This window comes from Tupaia chinensis, unplaced genomic scaffold, assembly GCF_000334495.1.
Source record: "Tupaia chinensis unplaced genomic scaffold, TupChi_1.0 Scaffold000014_1, whole genome shotgun sequence".
Lineage (NCBI taxonomy): Eukaryota > Metazoa > Chordata > Mammalia > Scandentia > Tupaiidae > Tupaia > Tupaia belangeri.
In genome coordinates this window covers 1,422,381-1,449,065 of record NW_006159444.1, presented here as the reverse complement: position 1 = coordinate 1,449,065, position 26,685 = coordinate 1,422,381, and the positions used below count along the sequence as shown (strand labels likewise).

Sequence of the window (26,685 nt, the reverse complement as noted above, 5' to 3'; positions counted from 1 at the left end):
AGCAGGACAGTGCCAAATTTGGGTCTTGTGTGTCCTATCAGGAGCTGGCCCCTTGGCGAGTAGCCATGAGGTACACTGTTTGGGGATGGGTGGCGTCCACTGTGGGGATGGGTCAGTGAATGGTCGTAAGCACTCAGCTTCTCCTCTCGTCTCCCTTTCCATCCTTACTCCCTGAGCTCCACTCCATTCCCTGTCTACTTCCTCCAACTGTCTCCCTCCTACCTAGTTCCTTCCACACTGTGTCCACCAGCCTGGTTATGCCCCAGGCAATTTCCTATATGAAACTGAAACCATCAGTAGTTTTAGCCTTACTGCTTTGTTTCGTCTCTGGTGAGTAATTGACTTTGGGAATCCAATAGCTTAGCTATTATTCATCTTTTTCTTTCTTTCTTTTTTTTTTTTTTAACAAAGCAATAGGTCCTTGAGCATCAAATAGGTGAGATGTGTTATTTCTGTAATTTTTTTTTTTAAAAGCAACTAATTCCTTGGGACCAGCAGATGATATAATGGTTGTGTTGTTGGACTCCCACATGACCAACTATGGTTTGAGTCCCAGATGCGGTGACTTCAAAATCACACTGGACACATGTTTGTGTACCAAGATCTCAGAAGGGATTATGGTGTGCGCCGCCCCCCCCCCCCGGGATGTCTCTGTCTCTCACTGTCTCTGTCTCTCTCTAGTGAATGCATGTGCCCTGGGGGGGGGGAACTCTTTTTAAAAAAGGCAATTAATTCCCTAAACCCTCCCTACGTCTGACTGCCTGTGTCAGGTGAGTGTGCCTATGGGCCACTGGCATACTGTGGCAGCTTGAGGGAGATCACTCAACTTGGGGAGGGGGTGGTGATCTCCTTTCTGTTATAATCTGCTTGAATAACACATTGAAGTTAAGAAGGAAGTCACATGTTTTTTCCTCCAAAAATTATTCAAAAATTCAGTAAGATAGATATGGAAAACATTAGCATACTAAGGCCATTTCCAGCTCTTATTTAATGGATCTGTTATAACTACTCAAAGCATTTGGAAAGTGAACAATGGAACATGGGCTAGAGATTTAGACAAGGAGTGAGAGCTGTCATTCAGGTTGAAATTGGAGTAACTGAGCTTTTAATGTTCATTGTTTAAAACAGAGAAAGGCTGGTTCCGTGGAATAGTGGTTAGGGCAGCCAGATCCCACATGGACGACCATATGGTTTGGGTTCTAGATCCTGTGGCTTGGGAAACATTCTGGGTGTGTTTGCAGGTCCAGAATCCTGAAAGGTGAGAGACATGGAGGAGAAGGGACTGCAGTGTGACCATGCCACATGGCAGGGTGGTGCTTCCTCTTCTCTTGCTCTGTTTGTCTCTGGTGAGAGTCTCGCCTTTTGGGAAAAAAATAGGAAAAGTAGCAAGCAAATAAGAAAATTAATACCAAAAAAAACAGGCCTGGTCCCCTAGTGTAGTTGTTGAGCACTGTACACTGGGTCCCACATGGCCTACCACTGATTGAATCCTGATCTCAGAGGCTTGAAAAACATGTGGGGGGTCACATGTGTGTATGTGCATGTGTCCGTGTACACGCCTCAAATCCTGGCAGGATGGAGAAGTGGAGAAGAAGGGATTGCGGCACAACCATGCCTCCTTGGAGGAATGCTTTCTCTCTTTTTCTCTCTCTCTCTGGCTCACACATGTTCCCTCTGTATTTAAGGAAAAAGAAATAGACCAAAGGAGAAAAAAAACTATTCAAAGAAAACATGAGGATGTTGAGCATTTGCCATCAGATCCCTCTGAGTCTCCCGTAGTTATTAGGGCACCTCTTTTCAAATAGGAAGGATCTATGTATGTGTGACAGTGGATCTCTGTACGTTTAAAATCTTAGGAAAATGCATAGTGGTTACTCAGTTCATTTCTTGAGAAAGAATCATTGACCTTCAAAAGTCATATTTGTGATGGATATTTGCAAAAAGTTCCAAATCTAAGAATTAAAATACTTTGTCCATTCTATATTAGAAACCTCCTAGAAAGCTCAGATTGTATCTAAAAGCAATCCTCTCCTGCCTTTAAAATGATGATTTGGGCGTTCCGTGATGTGTGCTCTGCATGTGTTGGGAGTGGATCTCTCAGGACCCCAGCCCTCCCCCTGCACTGTCCCTACGATGCCCACTGTGGGGCTGGCTCTCCAGGGAGAAGACCCACCTCTGCTTCCCACACCTCTGCTCTGGGCCAGCTAGTCTTCTCAGGGGCCATTGACTTCTCAGATGAGATGGTGGCTGAACCTGGATTGTCTGGGGTATTTTGCTAATATGAATTCTGGACCTTGAAATAAGGAATAATTTCCCTTGAAAATCAAATGAGGCCTGGCTCCACACAGCACAGCTGTAGCCAGGGCTTGACAGCCTGGCAATTTCTGCAAATGGGCCGTAATTGATTGCCTTCTTTCTCTTGCAGGGTGCCTATTACTGTCACAGTTCTTTGTGTGACCCTGTCAGCCGCTCCAGTGTGGGGGATTTTTTTACCCCAGTTTTGTTAGCAATTAGCACGTGCTATTGTAATACTTTAGAGTTTGAAAGGAATAAACAAGTGCTCTTCGCCTGAGAGGATTGAAAGAGTTTTGGGCTTGTTCTGAGAACTTGAGGTGTGCAAAGCAGTCCCCACAGCAAGGCCACTTGCTTTCTGTTTTCTACTTTTCAAACTGGCTCTAAGACGTGGCACCTCATGGTTCAGTCGTCTCCACGTCTGCCACAACCTGGTGTCTTTCCAGAGCAGGCAGGCTCACAGCATGGGGTGGCAGCACAGAGGCAGGGGTGAGCCCTCCCCACCACCAGTCACCGGTGCAGCTTTGGAGGAAGAGCTTGGTGGCGCTAGGACGTCCTTGTGAATGTGACTTGGAAGAACAGTTGGAATTTTTTTATTGCCTGGGGATGAGAGAGAGCGAGCGAGCGAGCGAGCGAGCTCTCCAGAACGCATGTCTTCCTCATCTCCCAGCAGCTGACTATAGATGTAATCCCTTCTCCCGGAGGGAGCAGTTTCCTTTGAACTTTTCCTTTTTATGTACAGCATGTAAGTAAACGAGGGCTTTGATTTTCATGGGTGTAGATTCTGATCCAAACGTAGGCATGCTTGCGTGATTGTCTTTTCTCAACTGAAAGTTGATTTTACTCTAAAAATGTCTAAAGACTGTTATGCAGATGAGAAGATATGCCTTTCTTTCCAGAAGGGAATTTGACAGTAATCTTTGAGCATTCTTGACAGCTAAGGATAAGAGAACTCTCTGGATGTAGTCATTTGTAGCATTGTCAACTTTTCTTTTGCATTCCAAAGTCTTTAAAATTGATCTCTGAAATAGTTTCATCTGTCGGATATATAAAGATATTAGAAAGGCCCAGAGGAATATTTCCTCTGTAAAATACATTTGAAAGAGAGAGAGGAACAATTGGAATATAGCAAATAATTTTATGCTTGTAAAATTTCCTTGGTGTATAGCACGTACTTGTATTGGGCTGAATGCTGTAAAAGAAAACCTAAGTGAAACTTGTTTTCGACAAGGTAAGTAGAGTTTTTATTGTGGCTCTTCTGATTAACTAATTTTTCAGCCTTTTTAGAAGAATTTTATGTAATCACCTAGTGTAGCTTTGGCAGCGATTATTTTTGCAGATTGTAGGCGGTGTGTTGCTGGAACAGGGAGCATCGAGAATCTGGAGGTATATAGCACGACAACTGTGTGTTGTGCTCTTTGCAATTTAATCATGTTTCAGATATATTTTGTCCTGTTTATCTTTTCAAGGTGGAAGAAAGAAATGCGTCCTAATGGTTAGGTTTTGAGTACACAGCATGAATATGACTTGCATTTAATATTTAATTCCTGCTCACCCACTTAGCTTAACCTTTTGAGTTTTGCACATGAATTGCTTTTAAGAGCTTGCATATCGAAGAAGCTGAAGGGAAAGCAAAGGATGGTTCGACTACCTGATTTGTTTCCCAGCATTGTCAAAGTATACATCTTTCTTTGAGTTTCCTGCATTATTTCAAAGTCTTTTTATTTCTAAGATGTTTCTGTTGGAAAGTTAATCTAAAATATGACTTATTTATAAATAGTCTTTCTGCATGACTGCTATTCAATAGATTAATGTAATTATGATCCTTTTCTTTAAACATACTTATTTTGAATGCAAGTTATTTGGCTCAATTCCTATTTGGATGAACAGAGAGGTTGCAACCTCAGAGCAAATGCTTTGTCTCCAAAGAAATGACTTGGAGCGTGAATGTTCTAGCAGTAAGACACTAATTGTTTTTGCAGTGATTTAATTTTAGATAGCCTTTTCCTACAGGTATGTTCAAAAGGACTCTTGACCTGATGATTGGAAACTGGAGTTTGTACACTGGTCCACCCGGCTTTGCCACTGTGTGACCTGGGGCACGTTACCCAAGCTTTCTAAGCCTGCATGTCCTCATTTGTAAATAAAAGTTGCAATACCGCCAACCTGTGTTGTCCAAGGGTCATGTAGGATCAGGCACAACTAGATGCACAGACCTGAGAGATAATTAGGCTTTAAACTGCCACGCCCTGACTGCTCCCTTGTAGCTGTGTCTTAAATGCGTTCCCTCACTGCTCACCTTGATGGGGAGATTCAATGTTGGATGGTAAATGGTATAACAGATACGTGAACACCCCATTAAGCTGTTATCCAAGTTAACTCACCTGTGGGACTTCAACATCTTAGCTGCCTACCCAGTCTTCTTAAAGTTGGTGTCATGGTCACAATCTCCTGAACTGAATTTGAAACCAAGGGCTTTAGAAATCAGATCCTCTTGGCTCTCTTGTCTGCATAAAGACAAAGTCCGCCCACCTTTTAGCTTCCTTTTCTTATGAACAATGTCGTAAATTGATTAACTTTTCCAAAGTGTTGCCTAAACTGACTGAATAAAAGCCAGGCATAGTGGTGCATGCCTATAATCTCAGCTACTCAGGAGCCTGAAGCAGGAGGATCACAAGTTCAAGGCCAACCTGGACAACATAGCAAGACTCTACCTTCAAATGAATGAATGAATGAATGAATGAATGATCATAGTAAAAGTTAGCTCTGTCCTTATCTGAGGCAGGAGAAGGCTGTGAATACCGAGAGGCTAGTGAAACCTGAGACTTCTGAGTGCACCTTTGGAAGAGGGGTGGCAGGGAGCTGAGGTGCAGTGAGGTGGCTGGAAGCAGAATCCAGGTGAGTCAGAGTCTGGATGGGTGTTTGCAGTCAGCTCTCAGCCGCATTGTTCACACAGGCCCTTTGGCAGAGTCATGATGGCAGGTCTGTGGACCTGTTTGAAGTGATGGTGCTTATTTTTGTTAGTGTGCAGAGACCATTTGATTCTTGGTAGTTAGGTGGGTGCTATTATTATATACATCATCAGAAAAGTCATTTTTGCATAGAAAAATAGGCCATGATTTTCCAGAGGACACAATATTCTGGTTTCTTGTTTTCCTGTCTCCAGGGTACCGTGCCCTGCTTCTCACAGTCTGTCCTTGGTCTTTAGGGTTGACATGTCTGGCAGGTACAGGTGCTCACCCCTTGCTGGAGGGTAGAAAGGCAAGTGGCATACAGAGGACATGGCTCCGGCACGAGCACACAGAGGCCCGTCCTCCCTGTTGCTGGAAAACTTACGCACTGCTCAGCAGGGTTAGAGTTGTCACTCCTGTGTCAAAATAAAAGAAAAAAGAACACATCCCGATGCAGGGTGTAGGGGAGGGGCTGGTAATGAGCAGACTGTGGGCTGGAGTGTGAGCGGCGGTGGAACCCACAGTCAGCACATTGAGTGAGGAGCCGCGTGGAGCATAGTCTGGGAGTGGAGAGCTTATCCTCCTGGAGGAGCGTGGACAGAGAGGGTAACCAGAAGGCAGTGGGAAGAAATCTTGCCAGTGGTGACCTTTTGCTCCCCTTGCTGCTGGCCCCATCCTGTCAGTGTGATGGAGTCCTCCTGGCCAAGCACATCCCTGACAGAGCAAACCATGAAGTAGGGAAGGGCGGTTGTCACAGCTGAGCACTGGCTTGACTGGGGCGTGGAGACATAGAAATTCCTACCAGAGGGATTTCCATAGGGACATCCTGCTGTCTGAGGTTTTGCAGAAAAGCTTTTAAAACCCACACTGGGATGGCTGATGAGTGAGACCTACCGGGACTTGGGGGAGTGACCACAGGGCTGAGAGCTTGCAGGCAAGCGAGGCCCAGGGCTTGTGTTTTGGTATTAAGTATGAACTCTCTGTATGTTTCGGGGCAGAACTCTGAAAGGCAGAGGCTGGAGCCTGATGAGGCTGACCTGAAGACCGGGTTCCCCAGTGCGAGCTCCAAGAGGTTCTCGGTTCTTTGTCTCCTGACCTGGGAAACGGAGCCGGCTGACTCCCAGTGGAGTTGGAGGACTCAGGAGCTGCAGTGTCCTTCCGTATCGGTGGTAATTGAGGCTCTCCATGAGCATGGCCAGTCCTAGCCTTGCCTTTCTCCCCTTCAGGGTCTGCCCACTGCCCGTGCCTTGCCCTACTCCGTCCCCTGTCTCGATCTTCTCTGGATTTTCCCTTTTCATCCTGTTTTTCTAGAAAAAAAGAAAAGTTGTTATTAAGAGTCACCTTCAGAGTCACAAAAAGAAGAAAAAAAGAGGAAGCTGTAAGCGCTGCAGTGCACGGAGCCCTGTGAATCACCCTGAGCTGGGAGGGTGGGAGCATGGGGCTTGTCAGGTGGGGCCTGGCTCTGAAGTCACCTCGCTGTCAAAGCATCCCGAGTGCTGACGGGATAATTACACCCCCTCTCCTCACAGGCCTGGTGATGACTAACAGGAGAGTCACTTGGAGACGCCCCAGAGCTGAGACTGCATGGAGATCTGACCCTGAGCGAGCAGAGATGCTTTGTGCACATGGCTGGTCCTCGCCTGTGCCTGGCCTGCCACGTTTATTTCCCACAGGGGCTGCTTCCCGCTGGCTCTCCTTGGGAACAGCAGGGGCCACGGTTTTGCTCCATCCTCTTTGAGATGAGACTAGCAGAGGGTTGTGTTTGTCTTTCCCAAGGCAAGAAGGCTAGCTTCAAGGATTAGCCAGCAGGGCACCTGCTCTTGGCTGGTGGGAGGGATGTCACCTGCTCCTGGCTGGTGGGAGGGATGTCAGCCCCACTCCTGGGAGCCTCTCCTTTCATCCCGGCAAACCTGGGTGAGAAAGGACAGAATGGCGAGCTCCTTGTGGTGGTCCTCTCTCTTCAACCCATCATCTTCTGTGCTTTTGACCCTCTATCTATCTTATTTCTTTTTTCTCTCCTTTTTTAATTGACAGAGAGAGAGAGAGAAGGGGGAGAGAGAGGAAAGAGAAAGTGGAGCATGGTCACCCCACAATCTATTCTATATTTCTCCACCAGGTTGAGATTTACAGCATGCACACAAATGTGCCCAGCATGATTTTTCAAGTCACAGGGGCCAGGATTTGAGCCATGGTCAGGGTTTGCACTGTAGACAGTCATGTGGGATCCTGCTCCTTTAACCACTAGGTCACAGGTCTGGCCCTATTCTACATCTTTATTTCATTTCTAGGCTTCCTGGATTGGAGATAAGCAGTTATGGAGACCTGACTTTAGTTTTGCTTCTGGGGGAAAAGCAAGCAGAAAGCTTGAATTTCTCAGGTCATGCCCAAGGGCAGCATAAACATCATTTACAAGCATTCACTATTCCGAGGGGAAACCACCTGGACAGAGGGCAGACTTGGGAGCTTTTGCCTTACGTTGCCAGTCCCTTTTGTTGTCCTTGGGTAAGTCACAAGCTTTGGCATCAGTGACTGCTTTGCTCTGGTTCCTGCCCTTGTCTGTCTTTCTACCTAAACACCCAACCAAAAGCTGTCTTTTTATAGTGTTGCTTTTTGTCCTCATAAACATGAAGCACTGCTTATAAGAAAAGTCTTAGAAAACCCTGTTCGCATTGGTGGTGCTCATGCATTGCCCTTCACACTAAAGTTTAGACCTCTTAGGTTTGTGGTAGTTCTTAAGGTAACAGGGAACAAAGGTCTGGATGGGTAGACTACACTCTCATTTCCTCTCAGCATTTTGTTTGTTTGTTTGTTTTTAATTTAAATTTGCTAAAGGGCATATGTGCTTGCTGGAAAAACACAGAGAGAAAGTGAGAAAGCATCCCCATGGGGCATGGTTGTGCCACAGTCCCACCTCCATTTCTCTCTCCTTTCAGGATTTTGGGCACACATGCACATACACACACTCCTAGTGTGTTTTCAAGCATCCTGGTCCACAACTCAAACAGTGAGGTTGACCATGTGGGATCCAGCCACCTTAGCCACTATGCCACGAGTGGGCTCTCCTCTGATCTTTTAACCCTTTAACTTGGTTAGGAAATTGTTTAGAGCAGACCATTTGAGAACCTATGAAAACTGTGGACCTCCAGGAAACTGCTCATATGCACACAGAAAAAAGTTCCCTATCGGGGCCGGCAGGTGGCATGGTGTTTAAGGGTGCCAGACTCCCATATGGCCGAATGTGGTTTGTGTCCCAGACCTGGTGGCTTGCCTTCTCTCTCTCTCTTTCTCTCTCTTCCCCTCTCTGGTCAAGTTAAAATAAGTAAATTGAATTAAATTTTAAAAAAGAAATCTTTAAAAGAAAAAAAGTTACCTACCAGTCTGGCCATGACATAGCACTTGAGCACTGTGTGAGTGGGTGAGGAGTGGGCAGGCGGACCTGGATCCTACCCAGCCAGCCATAATGCAAATTCCTGCACCAGCAGCTTGAAAACAAAATCTGATAGGGTGGAGAAATGGGAAAAAACGATGGTAGTGTGAATGTGCCCCACAGGAGGGTTGCTTCCTCCCTCTCTCAAGTACACATGCCCTCTGACAATTAAACAACAACAAAAAAAGCCATTTGTATGATTTTTTTTTTAAAGTTACATACAGGGGCCAGCAGGTAGAGTGGTAGAGTGTCGCTTATGGTGCTGAACTCCTAAATGGCCGACGACAATTTGAGCACCAGACCTGGCAGCTTGAAAATCACGCCAGGCGTATGTGCATGTGTGTCTAAAATCCCAGGAGGATTATGGAGGAGAAGGGATTCTGATGTGGCCATCCCCCGGGGGGGTGATTTCTCACATTCCCCCTCTCTCTCCAGTGAGCGCTCGCAACCTATGGCAAAAACTTAAAAAAGGTTATGCATAACTCTTGGGAATTTATGAACCTTAGAACTTTATCCATAGATTTCTCCTTTAGCATCTATAAGCTCTAGGTCCATAATTCCAACTTTGAGTAAACAGCTGAATTGTCTAGCCTCTGTTGGTGTAATATTGTTGATGTTACAGAATCAATGATCAGGTACCTATAATATTTTAAAAAATAAATTACATATAAGCATAGAAAATGGTTACAGATGCTGGAGACAGTGTGGGAGGAAGACAGGAGATGGGAGAAAGTGGGAATATGGGAATCAAGGCGGAGAATGGAGAGGCAGGACATTTAAGGGACTCAGAAGTGGATGATTGATGATGATAACGTGTATGAGATCTTCAGTTGGACTGCTGTGAAGTGTGTATTCATGTTGGTAAATTCATTTTACAAATTGTACAGTGACTGAATGTATAAAATAAAAATTTATAATAGCATTATTATTTTTTTAACTTGCAATTGGGCATGTGCACTAAAGAGAGAGAGAAGGCAAGCCACCAGGTCTGGGACTTGAACTGTGGTTGGCCAGGTGGGAATCCAGAGCGTTAACCACCATGACACCTGCTGGCCCTGGTACCTATAATATTAAAGGCACTGTTCATTTACTCATATGGTATTGCACTTTGCTTTTATCTTCAAATCTAATTGGCTGAGTGGAATTAGCTATTAATGATTTATTTCTTTTTAATGTACTAAGAGACATTGAAGAATGTTAAATAAATAATCACCCATAGATGGCAAATAAGTTCTTCGATTGAGACCAGTGGGTCGTGCTGATGGTGATATTAGACATCTTTGATTATAGAACACTGATCACAATATCATGTGCTTATGTTTTGGCATTCTAGATTTTTTTTAGTTTCTGTAATTAATGAAAGAATGATTTATTACATTTTGATGTCAAACCAAGATTTTGCAGATGTCTTCGGTCAAATGCACAGTAGTCTGATGTGGGTGGTTTGTGTCCTCAGCTTAGGGGGTGCTTAGGCAGGAGCAGTCCCGTGGTCTTGTCCATCCTGAGCTCAGAGTCTAATTACAGCTACAATCTGATTCAGGCTTGCTTCTGTTTGAGCGCCTTGAATTTTATCTAATCTTTAATATTTTCCAAGAATGGGAAGGGTGTTGTAAGTGTCACGTGTCTCGCTAGTTCAGTCATTAACATCTTCTTCACAAAGGTGTTGTCGAAGTTAGCTATTATTAAGAGGTCTAAAATAGGCACCTTGATGTTTCTGCAAATGTCCTTGTAACCCCTACGAGATTGTCGTCAAATGCAAACACGGATTGTACTGAATAAATGAAGATGCCTTTGGGTCTTGATGCTTTTTTAATTTCTTCCAATACTCATAATGGCTCTCACCTTTTAATCATGCCCTGCCCCACAGTGTAGCTGCTTTCAATTAAAAAAAAAATGTTCTGAGAAATTATTTTGACTCACTTTGCAATTTCCTCTATAGTCTCAGCTATGAGTAGATTTCAGTGTCTCCTCTGTTTGGAGGCAGGGAATGGAAGCAGAAGAGGTCGCAGAACACTGCCGTGGAACACTTCACACAGCACACAGTAGGGTCCTTTCACCATCTCCCATGCGGTGTCTAATTGTCCGCAGTAAAGACTGCATTGTAGCTTTGTAAATCAGTCTTCTGCTGTTCTTGGGAATAGTGTGAAGATCAGGGCAAGACCACACTGAGGTATCTGTGTGTCACTATGAGGTCAGGAGAAGATGGATGTGGTTTTTTGGGGGTTTTTTTTGAGAGGTTTTTGCTATAGGGCATGTACACTTGCCAGAGAGACAGAGAGACTGAAAGAAATCACTCCCCGGGGTGGGGGGAATGACCATACGGTAATCCCTCCTCCTCCAGTCTCCTCCTCGAGATCTTGGGCACACACATACGCACCCAGCATGAGATTAAGCCACTGGTCTGGGACCTGGATCACGGTTGACTACATGGGAGTCCAGCGATGTAGCCATTACATATCTGCTGGTCCCAAGATGGGTGTATGTTTTTAAAGGTTCCTCCCATCTTTCCTTTCTCCTCATCCTCTCACTGGTGGTCACCTCCTCCCTCATTATTTTTGCTTGGCTTCCAAACAGGGTTCCATCTCTGTGACTCGCCTGCCTTCGCACCCTAAATCTTTGCGGCCACCTGAGTTCTCTAGTGTTTCTGAGGGCAGCTGGCAGATGAGGAAACCCTGAGAGGTGCAGTCACTTAAAAGGTTCTAGCCGGACACCTGCACAGGGTGGCGGTTTCCTTGCTAACTGCTTCAAAACCACTAACACCATGGAGCTAAGGGAGTCCTGCCATTTGTCTGCCAATGTTGGTGGCTTTGGAATGTTATAGAATTCATTTTCAGGCTGGTCCATTCACGCACAGAATACAGGTAGTCAGAGGTGAGACCACCCAGCCACTGGGGCCTGGTGATCCCAGGCGTCTGGTGGGAGCCTGGCACTCCATGTACTTCTCATTTGCATCTCCAGATCTTGAATTCTGTGCTTCTATAGACAAGTTGGAAAAGTTTTCCAAGATGGAAAACCTGACAATCCAGCAGGTAATCCAAGGTGAGCCTTACAGACTGTTTTCTGTCCGAGGTTCCCTTCCTATTCTGTTACTGTCACTTTGTCTCTGCTGTCTTCTAGGTTTGCCCCAGGGCCTGGCTGGCTCTGCATGCACTTCCTCAGTCCTCCGCTGTTCTCACCATCAGGGACACACATCTTTAGTTACTTGGCTTTTATGGACTCGTATTTTCTGGAACTTTGATTGGAACCCCCAAGCCATTTATTGGAAATGATAGTTGCCTTAGTGTAAATTTTATTACTTCATTTCTATGTAGTCAATAATCGATTCTAGAGACTGGTTGGTGCTAGAGCTTCAGATAAATACATAGAAAGAAACATCGCTTCATAAGAAATTTCCATTATTTTGAGACCAGGTCAATAAGGATGCTAGGGTAATGGAAACACACTTAGTTAATACATTGCTTAAATCAAGCAAAATTTAATTAAGACTGTAATTAAAGGGACATGCGAGTTGAGTCTGTGTTCACTTGAGGCAAACAACCTATACCTAATTAAGGTTAGTGAGATATGGACATATAATCCAATGTTTTATATTCTTATGGTTTTTCTCACTAAAGCTACTTTTCTTTTTTTTTTTTTTTTTTGGTGAGGGCAGAGGAGTGTTTTTGGAAACCATATTGCAAATATTATTTTCCTCTGCCTTGTAGGATTGAAGAGCTGGACCTTTTTAAGCATGAGGGGATGTGGTGGCCACATGTGTGAAATAGCTTTGTAAACTATGAGGACACTGAGCAGGACTGCTGGCAATTAACCCTGCTAATTAGTCCACAGGCCTTCAGCAAGGTTAAGGAAAATGCATATTATGAAAAAATTATGTCTAGATCTCAAAGGTTTTCTTTTCCTGGAGAGATTTTTGCTACAGGTCACGTGCGCTCACCAGAGAGTGAAAGACAAATGGTCCCAGATACATAATTCTTAAAAAAGGGGGGAGGAACCAGCAGATGGCATAGTGGTTATATCACTGGACTTGCTCATAGTTGACCCCAGTTCAAGTCCCAGACCTGGTGGCTTAAAACTCATGCCAGGCACATATGCATGCCTGCCTAAAGTCCCAGGAAGAGAATGGAAGAGAAGGGATTGTAGCATGGCCATCCCCCCCAGGGGGTGATTTCTCACTGTCTGTCTCTCTGGTGAGCACACCACATGCGCCCTATAGTAAAAAATCTAAAAAAAAAAAAAAAAAAAAAAAAAAAAAAAAAAAATATTTATTCAATTTTATTAATCATCATTATTATTATTTGCTATAGGGCATGTGCAGTCACTAGAGAAGGAGAGAGAGAGAAAGAAAAACAAGCCTCTATGTTTGAGATTTAAACCATAGTTGGCTATTTGAGAGTCCAGTGCCTTAACTACCATGCCACCTGCTGTCCCCTCTCTGGTTTTTGCAACAAAATAAACACATACTTTAAATTCCATCTTTCCGTGAACTTTTTGAAATCCCTATGTGTACTATGGACTTTAAATACATTACCTCACTTAAACCTGTTTTCTCTCTTTTATTTCTTTCATAAGAAAGAATGAGCTATAGATGGGGGGACAGAAACAGGTATCCCCAACATGATCCATCTCATCACAGCCACACCAGATCATAGGCATGTGTGTGCACCTGATATGGCTAGGGAGGTTCCGGGACACAAACCCGGGACCTTTCCCCTGTGGGTCCGGTTGTGTTTCGTCATGCCATTACTTGGCCCTATCAGATAGGCACTACCAGCTGCTTTTGCATGAGAACACTGAGGTCCAGAGAAATTAGCTAACTGTCCTGCGTGTAACAGCCAGTCAGCGACAGCGCCAGTGTGTAACCCCAGCTCTGCCCAATTCTAGAGCCAGTTTTTTCCACTATACCATTCCACGCAGTGAGGAGAATGTCACGTGAATGCAGAAGAAAAGGGAACAAAAAAGATGTGTTTAAATACTAGGTACATGGAATATGGGTATATTTACACTTGAATTTACCTTTAAAGGCAAAATAATACTTATTTGTTAAATTGCAGGAGAAGATGTTAGGAATCTGAACTCTTTGGTTCTTTTCTTTTTTTTTTTTTTTAAGAATTATTTATTCCATTTTATTTATTATTATTTTAAAATTTGACCAGAGAGAGAGAAAGAGAAAATGAGAAAGCAAACCACCAGGTCTAGGACTCAAACTGCGATGGACCATGTGGAAGTCCAACATCTTGACCATCATGCCACCTGCCGGCCCCAATTTTTTAGTTCTTTGGCTGAATGTACAAACTTGGTTGCATTACATAAATATGTCTTAGAGATTGTTTTTTCTTAAGCCTTTAAGAAATCTGTTTCATAGAGTTATAGTGACATTTTCAGTAGTTGTTATTATCAAATAATTTTAAATCTCTGCGTTCACAAGTTTTAGAATGCTAAGTTCATATCCAATCTGCATCTGAATAGTAATTAGTCTGACTTTGAAGTGTAGTTTTGTACTATGTACAGGTAGTGTTCATATGTAAACCTTTTTGCCTCCAACTTGTTTTTTAGTAGATGAAATGCATGTTTCAAATCTGCCACTATATAATAACCTTAAAATTAGGACAGTCCAATACAGTAAGTAGATATTGGTCATTCGTCTTCTTTCCGTTGCCAGAGGGCATGTGTGCTTGCCAAAGAGAGGGAGTAAGCCCCCCTCCTCCCAGTGAGCACGGTCATGCCACGATCCTTTCTCCTCCAGTTCTCCATCCTATTGGGATTTAGGGCACACATGCACACCCAAAAGAAAATTGATTTCTTATGAGCCACTGCTGTCCCCTCTCTGGTTTTTGCAACAAAATAAACACATACTTTAAATTCCATCTTTCCGTGAACTTTTTGAAATCCCTATGTGTACTATGGACTTTAAATACATTACCTCACTTAAACCTGTTTTCTCTCTTTTATTTCTTTCATAAGAAAGAATGAGCTATAGATGGGGGGACAGAAACAGGTATCCCCAACATGATCCATCTCATCACAGCCACACCAGATCATAGGCATGTGTGTGCACCTGATATGGCTAGGGAGGTTCCGGGACACAAACCCGGGACCTTTCCCCTGTGGGTCCGGTTGTGTTTCGTCATGCCATTACTTGGCCCTATCAGATAGGCACTACCAGCTGCTTTTGCATGAGAACACTGAGGTCCAGAGAAATTAGCTAACTGTCCTGCGTGTAACAGCCAGTCAGCGACAGCGCCAGTGTGTAACCCCAGCTCTGCCCAATTCTAGAGCCAGTTTTTTCCACTATACCATTCCACGCAGTGAGGAGAATGTCACGTGAATGCAGAAGAAAAGGGAACAAAAAAGATGTGTTTAAATACTAGGTACATGGAATATGGGTATATTTACACTTGAATTTACCTTTAAAGGCAAAATAATACTTATTTGTTAAATTGCAGGAGAAGATGTTAGGAATCTGGACTCTTTGGTTCTTTTCTTTTTTTTTTTTTTTAAGAATTATTTATTCCATTTTATTTATTATTATTTTAAAATTTGACCAGAGAGAGAGAAAGAGAAAATGAGAAAGCAAACCACCAGGTCTAGGACTCAAACTGCGATGGACCATGTGGAAGTCCAACATCTTGACCATCATGCCACCTGCCGGCCCCAATTTTTTAGTTCTTTGGCTGAATGTACAAACTTGGTTGCATTACATAAATATGTCTTAGAGATTGTTTTTTCTTAAGCCTTTAAGAAATCTGTTTCATAGAGTTATAGTGACATTTTCAGTAGTTGTTATTATCAAATAATTTTAAATCTCTGCGTTCACAAGTTTTAGAATGCTAAGTTCATATCCAATCTGCATCTGAATAGTAATTAGTCTGACTTTGAAGTGTAGTTTTGTACTATGTACAGGTAGTGTTCATATGTAAACCTTTTTGCCTCCAACTTGTTTTTTAGTAGATGAAATGCATGTTTCAAATCTGCCACTATATAATAACCTTAAAATTAGGACAGTCCAATACAGTAAGTAGATATTGGTCATTCGTCTTCTTTCCGTTGCCAGAGGGCATGTGTGCTTGCCAAAGAGAGGGAGTAAGCCCCCCTCCTCCCAGTGAGCACGGTCATGCCACGATCCTTTCTCCTCCAGTTCTCCATCCTATTGGGATTTAGGGCACACATGCACACCCAAAAGAAAATTGATTTCTTATGAGCCACAGGGAAGAGGAGGACTTGATTAGAGGCCAGTCTAGCCTTTGGTGGTTGGCAGAGCTGTCCCAAAGAAATCCACTCCAGCCCCTTTTTCAGGCCTTCAGTGCCACATTCAAACTGTGGCCACCCGTACAAGATCTGGCTCCTTCAACCATTAGGCAGTGGGGCCAGCCCTAGACTTTTTTTTTAATTGCACTTGAGGTCCAGCTGGTGACATGGTGGTTAAAGCAGCTGGATCCCACATGGCTGACTGCATGGTTTGAGTCCCAGACGTGGCAGTGTGGAAATCATGCATAAGTACCCAAAATCCCAAGAGGAGAAGGGATTGTGGCATGGCCATACCTGCTGGGAGATGCTTTTTCATTTTCTCTCTTTTCCTCTCTCCAAGTGAATGCACATACCTCATAGCAGGTTTTTTAAAAGTACCACTTAAAACTACATTTAGGGGCACTCATATGTAGAATGACATTGGAAATGCCCGTTTCTGCATAGAAATGTTCTCATCCCAGGGTAGGTGGGTGTCTTCTTTATGGGCCTTAGGTACTCCAGAAGCCGAGAGTTCCCACCTTGGCTGCTCTCTGTGTGTAGCTGAGAGGTCTAACATTAATGGATCTATGGTTTTTGTAAGGGGTTGTTAGAGAGCATTTTGCCAGCAATTTATAACCCCTAGCTTTTCTAACCTGAATGTACCTCTTCAACGCTGGGATCCCCATTAGAGCTCCCACTTATAGAATTATATTTTTGTACCTCTAAAACAATTTGACAGTCTCACTGGAGGGGTCAAGTATCTGTGAATTTGCTGCTTTCTTTCCCTTCTTTTTTTGGTGGTTGGGTTGGAGGGAAAATGGCACCTTCAGCAAGAACTAAAGTAGCATCAAGAAACAACCCCAGTGAGAGCCGTCCTCTTAATGTCTGTCTTGTGGGTTCCCATGAAAATGTTTGTAAGATGAAATTTCTATATGACAACAGTATGTTGACGATGGTGACAGCTAATAAAAAGACTGCTGGTTCTGCGGTGGGTTTCCAGTGATGTAACAGTGATGAAGGGCAGATAATGCACATTTGGATTCATCCATGCCACTGTGAAGCCCCCTACCCCCTGCCAGTGCCGACAAGAAGAATTTGTGAGAACATGGAAACCTAAGGTTTACGTTCCAAAAGGAGGTAGACCGCGACAGCTGGGAAGAGCCAGGAGAATATGAAGCTTTATAATCTGGAAGCTGGTTTAGGATGTCCTGGGAGTATCATGCAAGAGCTAGAGTAGGTACCGTGAATTATTGCTTCTGAGCATCTTAGAGCTGCTCTCGGAGCTGAGGAGCTCAGTCTGCTGCTGGGAGCCAGTTCTGCCTTACTTCTCATTTTCCTAGGTAAAGGAACCAGGAACCCACAAGGATTACAACTATTAATAGAAAGAAAATTGATTTCTTAGGGAACCAGAGTGGGGGAGAGGACTTGGTTGAGGACCAGTCTGAGCTTAGGTATTGGCAGAGGTTCCTAGGCAAATTCGCACCCCACCTGAACTGTTAAACTGTAGTGTGTGAGCCCCTACCTTTTCAGGATCCAGCTGTGTCATCCTCAGTCTTCTGTTTACAGGATGGCCTTTACCTGTCCTGAGAGGGAGTGGCTACAGAGGCTCGTCAAAGCCTGAGTCTGACATGACTTTGATTATAGTTGGTGTTGACACATTTGCTTTTCAAACAAAGTGACAAAAATCATCTTCTAAATGGGTCAGTGTCCAATCATTAATATATAAAAAGGAAAACAAAATCTCAATTCAGTAAATTTCCAGAATATGTTGCATTTAGACTTTTCCTTCAAGATATTCTCAATAATATCTAATCAATTTCCAAAGATAAAGTCAGAGAAATAATCCTAGAAAGAAAGTATTGGATTCATGAAAACTATAGTAAATATGAAAACCAATTAGGTGTGTTAAATGAAACCATTGACCACTGAAGGGTCAGTTCACAGGTTCAAGCACGTCTATGTGATTATCAAGACAAAAGGCCCTGAGAGAAAACTGAAGGAAGAGGGCACGGCCTGACACAAGTACCCACGGTTGGGAAAGGAAGGGCAGAGGGGACTGGAAGATAAGTCAGAGTTAAGTACTACGGACACGCTTCCCCAAAAGAAGTGAGTTAAAGATAGTGGCTTAAAGACTTTCTGTTTTATTTATTTATTTGTTTGCATGTGTGTTTACTTAGTGCTCACCAGAGAGAGAGGCAGAAAGCGAGAATTCGCCCCCTGGGGGGATGGCCATGCCATAATCTCATCTCCTCTGGAGATCTTGGGCACACACACACACACACATGCCCAGTGCGAGTTTTAAGTTGCCAAGTCCGGGACTCAAACTGTGGCCGACTACATGGGACTCCAGTGATGTAACCATTACACCGTCTGCTTGTCCCTAAGACTTTATTTTTAAATAATAAAAAAAAATTGCCAGAGGGCATGTGTGCTCATTGGAGAGAGGGAAAGTGAGAAACAAACCCCCATGGGAGATGTCACGCTGCAGTCTTTTTTCTTCTACATCTCTTTCCTTATGGGATTTGGGGCATGCACGTATATGTGCCTGGCATGTTTCTCAAGCCACCAGGTCTGGGATGTGAACTGCATGGTTAGCCATGTGAGATCCAGCTGCCTTAACCACCACATTACAGGCTGGCCTCGTTTAGAGACTTTTAAAATAGATTAATGTATTTCAAATAGGGCCAGCAGGTGGTGTGGTTCGGGCACTTGATTCCCACATAACCGGCTCTGGTTCAAGTCCTAGACCTGGGGGCTTGCTTTCTCACATTCTCTCTCTCTCTGTGTTTGTGTGTGTGTATCTTTCATTCTCTCTGGAAGTGCATGTACCCTATAGCAAATTAAAAGATAATTATGATAAAAGTAAATAATTATTAAACTATATGTGTATTTAAAATGAATAGTAGATGATATACTAATCAAGGAAAGAATTAGATATAGCTCTTAATGCCCTAAGGCTAAGGAAAAGCAAACTAATTCATCCCATCTATCAAAAAGCAACACAAAATAAAGTAAAAACTGTTAAGAGAAACCAAGCATTGTTTTTCTGAGCCAGGTGAGCATGCAGATGTTTTCATTTTGTTTTTGACACAGTTGAAAGCATACTGCATAAAAGCTTTTAGATCTTAATGTGAATTAAGTTGTCATTTGTAGTGTCAAGACCAAAACACATGCGAGTCATTTTTTTGAGAGAGAGATTTTTGCTATAGGGTATGTGTGCTCACTGGAGAGATAGAGAGATAGAAAGTGAGAAATCATCCCCTAGGGAGAATGGCCATGCTGCAATCCCTTCTCCATTCCCCTCTCAGGATCTTGGGCATGCACTCACAAAGGCCTGGCGTGAGTTTCAAGCCACTGTGTCTGGGTCTCCAACCATGGTCGGCCATGTGAGAGTCCAGTGCCTTAACCACCGTGCCACTTGCTGGCCCCCATGAAACTCATTTTAAAAATTTATACTTTGATGTACTTAGTGAATATTTTTAGGATGAAGTTTTATAAATTATTTTAACTCAAGAGAAGAATCTTTTTTTGATCTCAGTTTAATCTTTCTACCTTAGAAGTTGGTAATTTTTTTTGTGTGTGTGTAGAGGTTTTTTCCTATAGGGCATGTGCACTTGCCAGAAAGACAGAGAGAGACAGAGAGGCAGAAAGCGAGAAATCACCCCCCAAGGGGCATGGCCACACCGCAGTCCCTTCTCCATTCTCCTCTCAGGATCCTGGGCATGCACGCACATGCGTCTGGTGTGAGTTTAAGCCACCAGGTCTGGGACTCCAACCGTGGTCGACTACATGGGAGTCCAGCGACACAGCCATTATGTTAACTGCTGGTTCCAGGAGTTGGTAAATTTTTTCTGTAAAGGACTAGTTAGAGAAAATGTATTCTATACTTACAAAAACAAAACAAAACAAACCCCACAACACAACTCCTTTCAACACTATTCAACACTGCATTATTGTGGGAAGTAGCCGCAGATAGTATGGAGATGAGTGAGTCTGGCTGTCTTATGAAGCTTTACAGTAATAGATGGTGGCTGTAGTTTTCGCTGGCCCGTGCTCTATTATCCACCTTCACACACCTGTGTGTCAGAGCAGGGTTGTCAGAGTCTCTCTTGCCGTGAGGATCATCTTTTTTGCATCTAGAAGGTGAGGAAAAATTCCAGCCCACATGTTGCTTTCTAGATGAACAAGTTTACTTATACACCAGAGGGAAGTCCTGCCTTCCTTTCTGGGTGGCAAGTGGGGAAGGGAAAACCAGGAGCTGGCTCAGGAGAAGTGTATTAGATAGATTAGCCCATTTGTGTAAATTCCATACGAGTGACATGGAAACCCCCAATATTGACGTGAAGGAGGTGCCCGGTTGGGAAGACATGCTGCCCTGGCCCTCAAAACATCTTTGGCAGGCAGAGCGTATCTTATTCACTCCCAGATTCTGCTCAGACTCCTGTTAAATAAGGAAACTGAGCAGAAGGCAGGAGCGAGGACACACAGGCCCCTCCTGACTCTCTGTTCCCCGCAGGCTCTGCCACCTGGCTGCTAGGTGGGAGCTGCTCCCAGGGCCGCTCCTTCCCTGAGAAGCAAGTGCCTGCCCAGGACTCTGGTCTGGGAAGCCTCCCTCCGGGCGCCCAGCTCCGCCCCGCCTTCCTGGGTGCTGTCCGAGCGCTGAGTGCTTACATGGGCACGCTCATGGCCTGTGCCGTGCCCTCTGCCTTCTCAGTAACATGCCCCTGCTTGGCCTGGGCTGCTCTTCCTCTAGACATCTGAGGAGTGCTTCCCCTTTTCATTCTTGTCATGTCTTTCTGCCTGGCAAAAAGTAAAGACTCAGTAAAAAAAAAAAAAAAAAATGCTCATGAAATGAGAGTTAAGTGCCTCTTTCCTTGAGGCATTCAGAGAAAATGTACTCTATACTCACAAACAAACTAAAAACCCCACAGAATTCAGGCCATCAGGTGGCATGGCGATTAAGGTACTAGACTCCCACATGGCCGATCATGGTTCAAGATCCAGACCCAGTGCCTTGAAAATCATGATGGACGTGTGTGCATGTGTACCCAAAATCCTGAGAGGAGAATGGAGAAATGATTGTGGTGTGGCCATCCCCCTGGGAGGGGCGGGGGATTTCTCGCTTTCCCTTTGTCAGTCTCTCTCTGACATGCATGTGCCCTCTAGCAAAAGCCTAAAGCAAGCCAGCAAACAAAATAACAGCATTTGACACATGAAACCTCCATGTAATTGTAACTTGTGTGGAGCCCGAGCCGTTATTTGTTTGTTTGTTTGTCTTTGGAGAGGTTTTCGCTACAGGGCACATGTGCTCGCCAGACAGACAGAGACATAGAGACAGAAAGCGAGAAATTACCCCCAGAGGGGATGGGCACGCCTTTCTCCCTTCTCCTCCATTCTCCTCTTGAGATCTTGGGCATGCACACACATGCGCCTGGCATGAGTCCAGGGTCCAGGACGCAAACCACGGTCGACTACATGGGAATCCAGCGACATTACGCTAACTGCTGGTTCCCCCCTAGCCGTTATTGATCCCTTGTACTATCCTAAGTATTTCTATATAGTTTATCTTTTTAAAACTTCTTGTGATCCGGGACCAGCAGATGGCGTAATGGCTATGTCACTGGACTCCCATATAGTTGACCATGGTTCGAGTCCTGGACTCGGTGGCTTAAACTCACACCAGGTGCGTGTGCGCGTGCCCAAGATCCTGAGAGGAGAATGAAGGACAAGGGATTGCGGCATGGCCATCCCCCCGGGGGGTGCTTTCTGTCTCTCTGTCTCTTTCTGGTGAGCGCACGTGCCCTATAGCAAAAACCTCTCAAAAAATAAAAAAGCTTCTCAGTGATCCTACAAAATGTGATCTCAGGTTATAGCTGAGTAAGGTGAGCAGGGAGAGGTTAGTCAGAGACACACAACTGGTAACTGCCATGGCAGGATTTTAACTCAGAGCCTATGTATATATCTTCTGTCTTGAAAGTGTAGTTGTTTAAGAAAACTCAGGATGGGCCATCAGATGCTGTGGTGGTAAAGATGCTGGACTCCCACATGGCTGACCACAGAGTCCCAGACCTGGCAGCTTGTTTTCTCACTTTCCTTCCTCTCGTCGCCTCTCTCTGGTGAGTGCACATGCTCTAGAGAAAATTAAAACAATAATAATAATAAATAAATCTTCAAACAAATAAGACTCTGGCTGGATGGTGGTGCTGTGGTAAAACACGTGCTTTGCAAGGCTGGCCTACGTGGGAAGTTCTGGGTTTGCATCCAGAGACAACCTGAGTACACCAGTCATATGTGTGCCCAAAGTACACAGAGGCTGAGGCTGGGGTGGATCCTGGCATCAAGACCCCTTGGGATGCTGTCTCTCTGTCTCTCTTGCTCTTTGAAAAAAATAAATAAGTTAAAATGAATAAAAAATTTCAACCACTATAAAAAAATGAAAAAATTCAGATAAACCAAAAGATTAAAATTAAAATCACTTGAAATGCAGTGTTAACCATGACACTTATTATATATATCACTCCATTTTATAAAAATCTATGCATGTATAAATAATCTATGTCTATATATACTAAGTATACATAATAATTTACTTTTTTTTTTGAGAGGTTTTTGCTATAAGGCTCATGCACTCGCCAGAAAGACAGAGAGAGACAGAGAGACAGAAAGCAAGAAATCACCCCCGAGGGGCGATGGCCACGCTGCCATCCCGTCTCCTCCATTCTCCTCTCGGGATCTGGGGCACGCACGCACATGCTCCTGGCGTGAGTTTAAGCCGCCGGGTCTGGGACTCAAACCACAGTCGGCTACATGGGAGTCCAGCGACATAGCCATTACGCTAACTGCTGGTCCCTACATAATAATTTACTTTAAAATAGGCAGGCCTAGGGCCTGCCCTGTAGCACTGTGGTTAAGAGCTGTGCATAGTGACCTGATCCCAAGTGGCTGACTGTGGTTTGCATCCTGCCCCCGGCAGCTTGAAAAACCCGGTAGGCACACGTGCTTGCATGCCCCGAATCCTGATGGGATGGAGAGATGGAGGAAAAGGACTGCAGCATGGCCAGGCCTTTTGGCAAAGGGGTGCTCTCTCTCTTTCTCTTTGGTAAGCACACATGTGCTTTCTGACAATAAAAAGGAAAAATAAAGCCAGATTGTGATGGAGTGGTAAGAAGTGGCGCTCTCATGAGGCTGACCTACATAGGAAGGCTCTCAGTTCAGGTCTAGAGGCTTCCCCGAGTGCCTCAGGCACACAATTCCTCATTATCTGGACTGGCTGAAGGCGGGGAGTGGGTCCTGGCACCGAGAGCCTTTGGGAACACTTTCTCTTCTCTGTTTCTCTCTCACTTGTGGAAGAGATACATTTTTTGAAAAATGCAAACCTATTCTTCCCTGACCCCTAAATCATAACTTATTTTCATTCTAGAGGATGTGTGTGCTTGCCAGAAAGAGAGAAAGAATGCATCCCCTAATGGGTTGTGGTCATGCCACAATCCTTTTTTCTCCATCCCATCAGGACTTTGGGCACACATGCACATCTGCTTGGCATTTTTTCAAGCTGCCAGGGTCAGGATTTGAACTGCGGTCAGCTGTGTTTGATCTGGCCCCCTGTGCATAGTGCTAGTCCACTCTGCTACGGGGGAAGCCATCATGTCTGTCTGCCGTGGTCCACAGTCCTCTCCCTAGCAAAAACCTCTCAAAAAATAAAAAAGCTTCTCAGTGATCCTACAAAATGTGATCTCAGGTTATAGCTGAGTAAGGTGAGCAGGGAGAGGTTAGTCAGAGACACACAACTGGTAACTGCCATGGCAGGATTTTAACTCAGAGCCTATGTATATATCTTCTGTCTTGAAAGTGTAGTTGTTTAAGAAAACTCAGGATGGGCCATCAGATGCTGTGGTGGTAAAGATGCTGGACTCCCACATGGCTGACCACAGAGTCCCAGACCTGGCAGCTTGTTTTCTCACTTTCCTTCCTCTCGTCGCCTCTCTCTGGTGAGTGCACATGCTCTAGAGAAAATTAAAACAATAATAATAATAAATAAATCTTCAAACAAATAAGACTCTGGCTGGATGGTGGTGCTGTGGTAAAACACGTGCTTTGCAAGGCTGGCCTACGTGGGAAGTTCTGGGTTTGCATCCAGAGACAACCTGAGTACACCAGTCATATGTGTGCCCAAAGTACACAGAGGCTGAGGCTGGGGTGGATCCTGGCATCAAGACCCCTTGGGATGCTGTCTCTCTGTCTCTCTTGCTCTTTGAAAAAAATAAATAAGTTAAAATGAATAAAAAATTTCAACCACTATAAAAAAATGAAAAAATTCAGATAAACCAAAAGATTAAAATTAAAATCACTTGAAATGCAGTGTTAACCATGACACTTATTATATATATCACTCCATTTTATAAAAATCTATGCATGTATAAATAATCTATGTCTATATATACTAAGTATACATAATAATTTACTTTTTTTTTTGAGAGGTTTTTGCTATAAGGCTCATGCACTCGCCAGAAAGACAGAGAGAGACAGAGAGACAGAAAGCAAGAAATCACCCCCGAGGGGCGATGGCCACGCTGCAATCCCTTCTCCTCCATTCTCCTCTCGGGATCTGGGGCACGCACGCACATGCTCCTGGCGTGAGTTTAAGCCGCCGGGTCTGGGACTCAAACCACAGTCGGCTACATGGGAGTCCAGCGACATAGCCATTACGCTAACTGCTGGTCCCTACATAATAATTTACTTTAAAATAGGCAGGCCTAGGGCCTGCCCTGTAGCACTGTGGTTAAGAGCTGTGCATAGTGACCTGATCCCAAGTGGCTGACTGTGGTTTGCATCCTGCCCCCGGCAGCTTGAAAAACCCGGTAGGCACACGTGCTTGCATGCCCCGAATCCTGATGGGATGGAGAGATGGAGGAAAAGGACTGCAGCATGGCCAGGCCTTTTGGCAAAGGGGTGCTCTCTCTCTTTCTCTTTGGTAAGCACACATGTGCTTTCTGACAATAAAAAGGAAAAATAAAGCCAGATTGTGATGGAGTGGTAAGAAGTGGCGCTCTCATGAGGCTGACCTACATAGGAAGGCTCTCAGTTCAGGTCTAGAGGCTTCCCCGAGTGCCTCAGGCACACAATTCCTCATTATCTGGACTGGCTGAAGGCGGGGAGTGGGTCCTGGCACCGAGAGCCTTTGGGAACACTTTCTCTTCTCTGTTTCTCTCTCACTTGTGGAAGAGATACATTTTTTGAAAAATGCAAACCTATTCTTCCCTGACCCCTAAATCATAACTTATTTTCATTCTAGAGGATGTGTGTGCTTGCCAGAAAGAGAGAAAGAATGCATCCCCTAATGGGTTGTGGTCATGCCACAATCCTTTTTTCTCCATCCCATCAGGACTTTGGGCACACATGCACATCTGCTTGGCATTTTTTCAAGCTGCCAGGGTCAGGATTTGAACTGCGGTCAGCTGTGTTTGATCTGGCCCCCTGTGCATAGTGCTAGTCCACTCTGCTACGGGGGAAGCCATCATGTCTGTCTGCCGTGGTCCACAGTCCTCTCCCATCATTGGTGACTGCCACAGACACCTCCTTGCTTTTTTGTGCACGAATTTATTTTGGTTAGTGTTTACTTTCACAGCTTATGTTCTTATTCCACCTACCATAACCTTTGGAAGTAGAACTGTCTGGTTGAGAAAACAAAGACTATGATGAGACTTTTTTTGCAGTGCTTTCCTCATCCTTTTTGCTTTATCTTGAAAAGTATAAAAATTGTATTCCACTTCCCTAGAGTTTAGTATCTCTGTAAATCATTTGTCTCTCAAATGTCAATGGCAGTAGTCATCTCGAACCTGCTTTAATTGCCACCCCCACCCTGCCAAGGTGCTGGTATCCCGTGTTCTCCCCCCTCCCCCTGCTGAGAATCACAGTGATGCCCTCTCAGCCTGCAGGCCCTGCCAGCCCCTGCCAGCCCTTCCACCCACTGGACAGTTTAGCCCTGGAATTCAGACCTGGCTACAAGGGAGGTGCCCAGGTTAGCCAAGGTTGCACCTGTAGGCACTGCTAACCCTTCCCCCCACGCCCCCCCCCGTTTCCTTGAGAGGCCCAGGAGGTGGGGGATCCACCTTGAATCAAGACCAGGGTGTGCTCCTGCCCATGAGCCTTCTGGGAAGGCTATTTATCTGGCTGTGGTCTTGTTGCTGCCCTCTGCCTGTGACCTTTGGGGATAATGAGAGATCTTTCTGCAAGTTAGATGGTGAGTTTAATCAAGTGCAGAGTTAGCTGAGAAAATAGTCCTTTGTACGATTTTTCTGTAGTCTTTTTTCCCCCTAAGGTGAACTTTTCAGACTTAACCAATTTGCTAGAGTTTGACAGCTGACAGGCAGCTGTGCTGTGAGGTTATTTGGTAAGGCAGCCACCTCATGACTGCAGACAAGGAACTGGGCGTGATTTCAGTGCTCAGTGTATGAGAACACGTGCTGAGACACTGGACCCTCCCAAGCTAGCCTGTCCTTGAGGACAGCGAGCCATTTGCCCCAGGCCTGAAGCATGTGTCTGCCCACACTTGTTTTAGGTGCAGTAGGAACACAGAAACCTAGCTCGTCTGCCTGGTGTCCTGGTGTGGTAGAACTTCCTGGACATGATGCAGACACAGATTCGGTGCAGGTCAATGACTTGGGATTGAACTACCAGTATGGAGAACAGACAGGAGGCCATGCTCGTGGGTCTGGGGGCAGCCAGGACTCTCTCAGAGTCACACACTTGTGAAATGACCAGTGAACCAAATGGGGTGATGACCTCTTTCCC

At 44.6% G+C, this 26,685-nt stretch overlaps 1 protein-coding gene across 6 annotated transcripts in view; it reads left to right on the top strand.

The window, feature by feature from the left end:
- Nucleotides 1-26,685, top strand: part of TIAM2 (TIAM Rac1 associated GEF 2) — a 181,633-nt gene that overhangs the window by 131,395 nt on the left and 23,553 nt on the right. Inside the window, exon 1 of one of the 6 annotated variants that reach the window (XM_006139980.3) lies at nucleotides 2,674-3,037. The exons of the other annotated variants lie outside the window; for them this stretch is intronic. The gene's annotated coding sequence lies outside the window, so the exon portion shown is untranslated. Of the gene's footprint in view, nucleotides 1-2,673; nucleotides 3,038-26,685 lie in introns of those variants that run through there. 6 annotated transcript variants of the gene reach the window in all.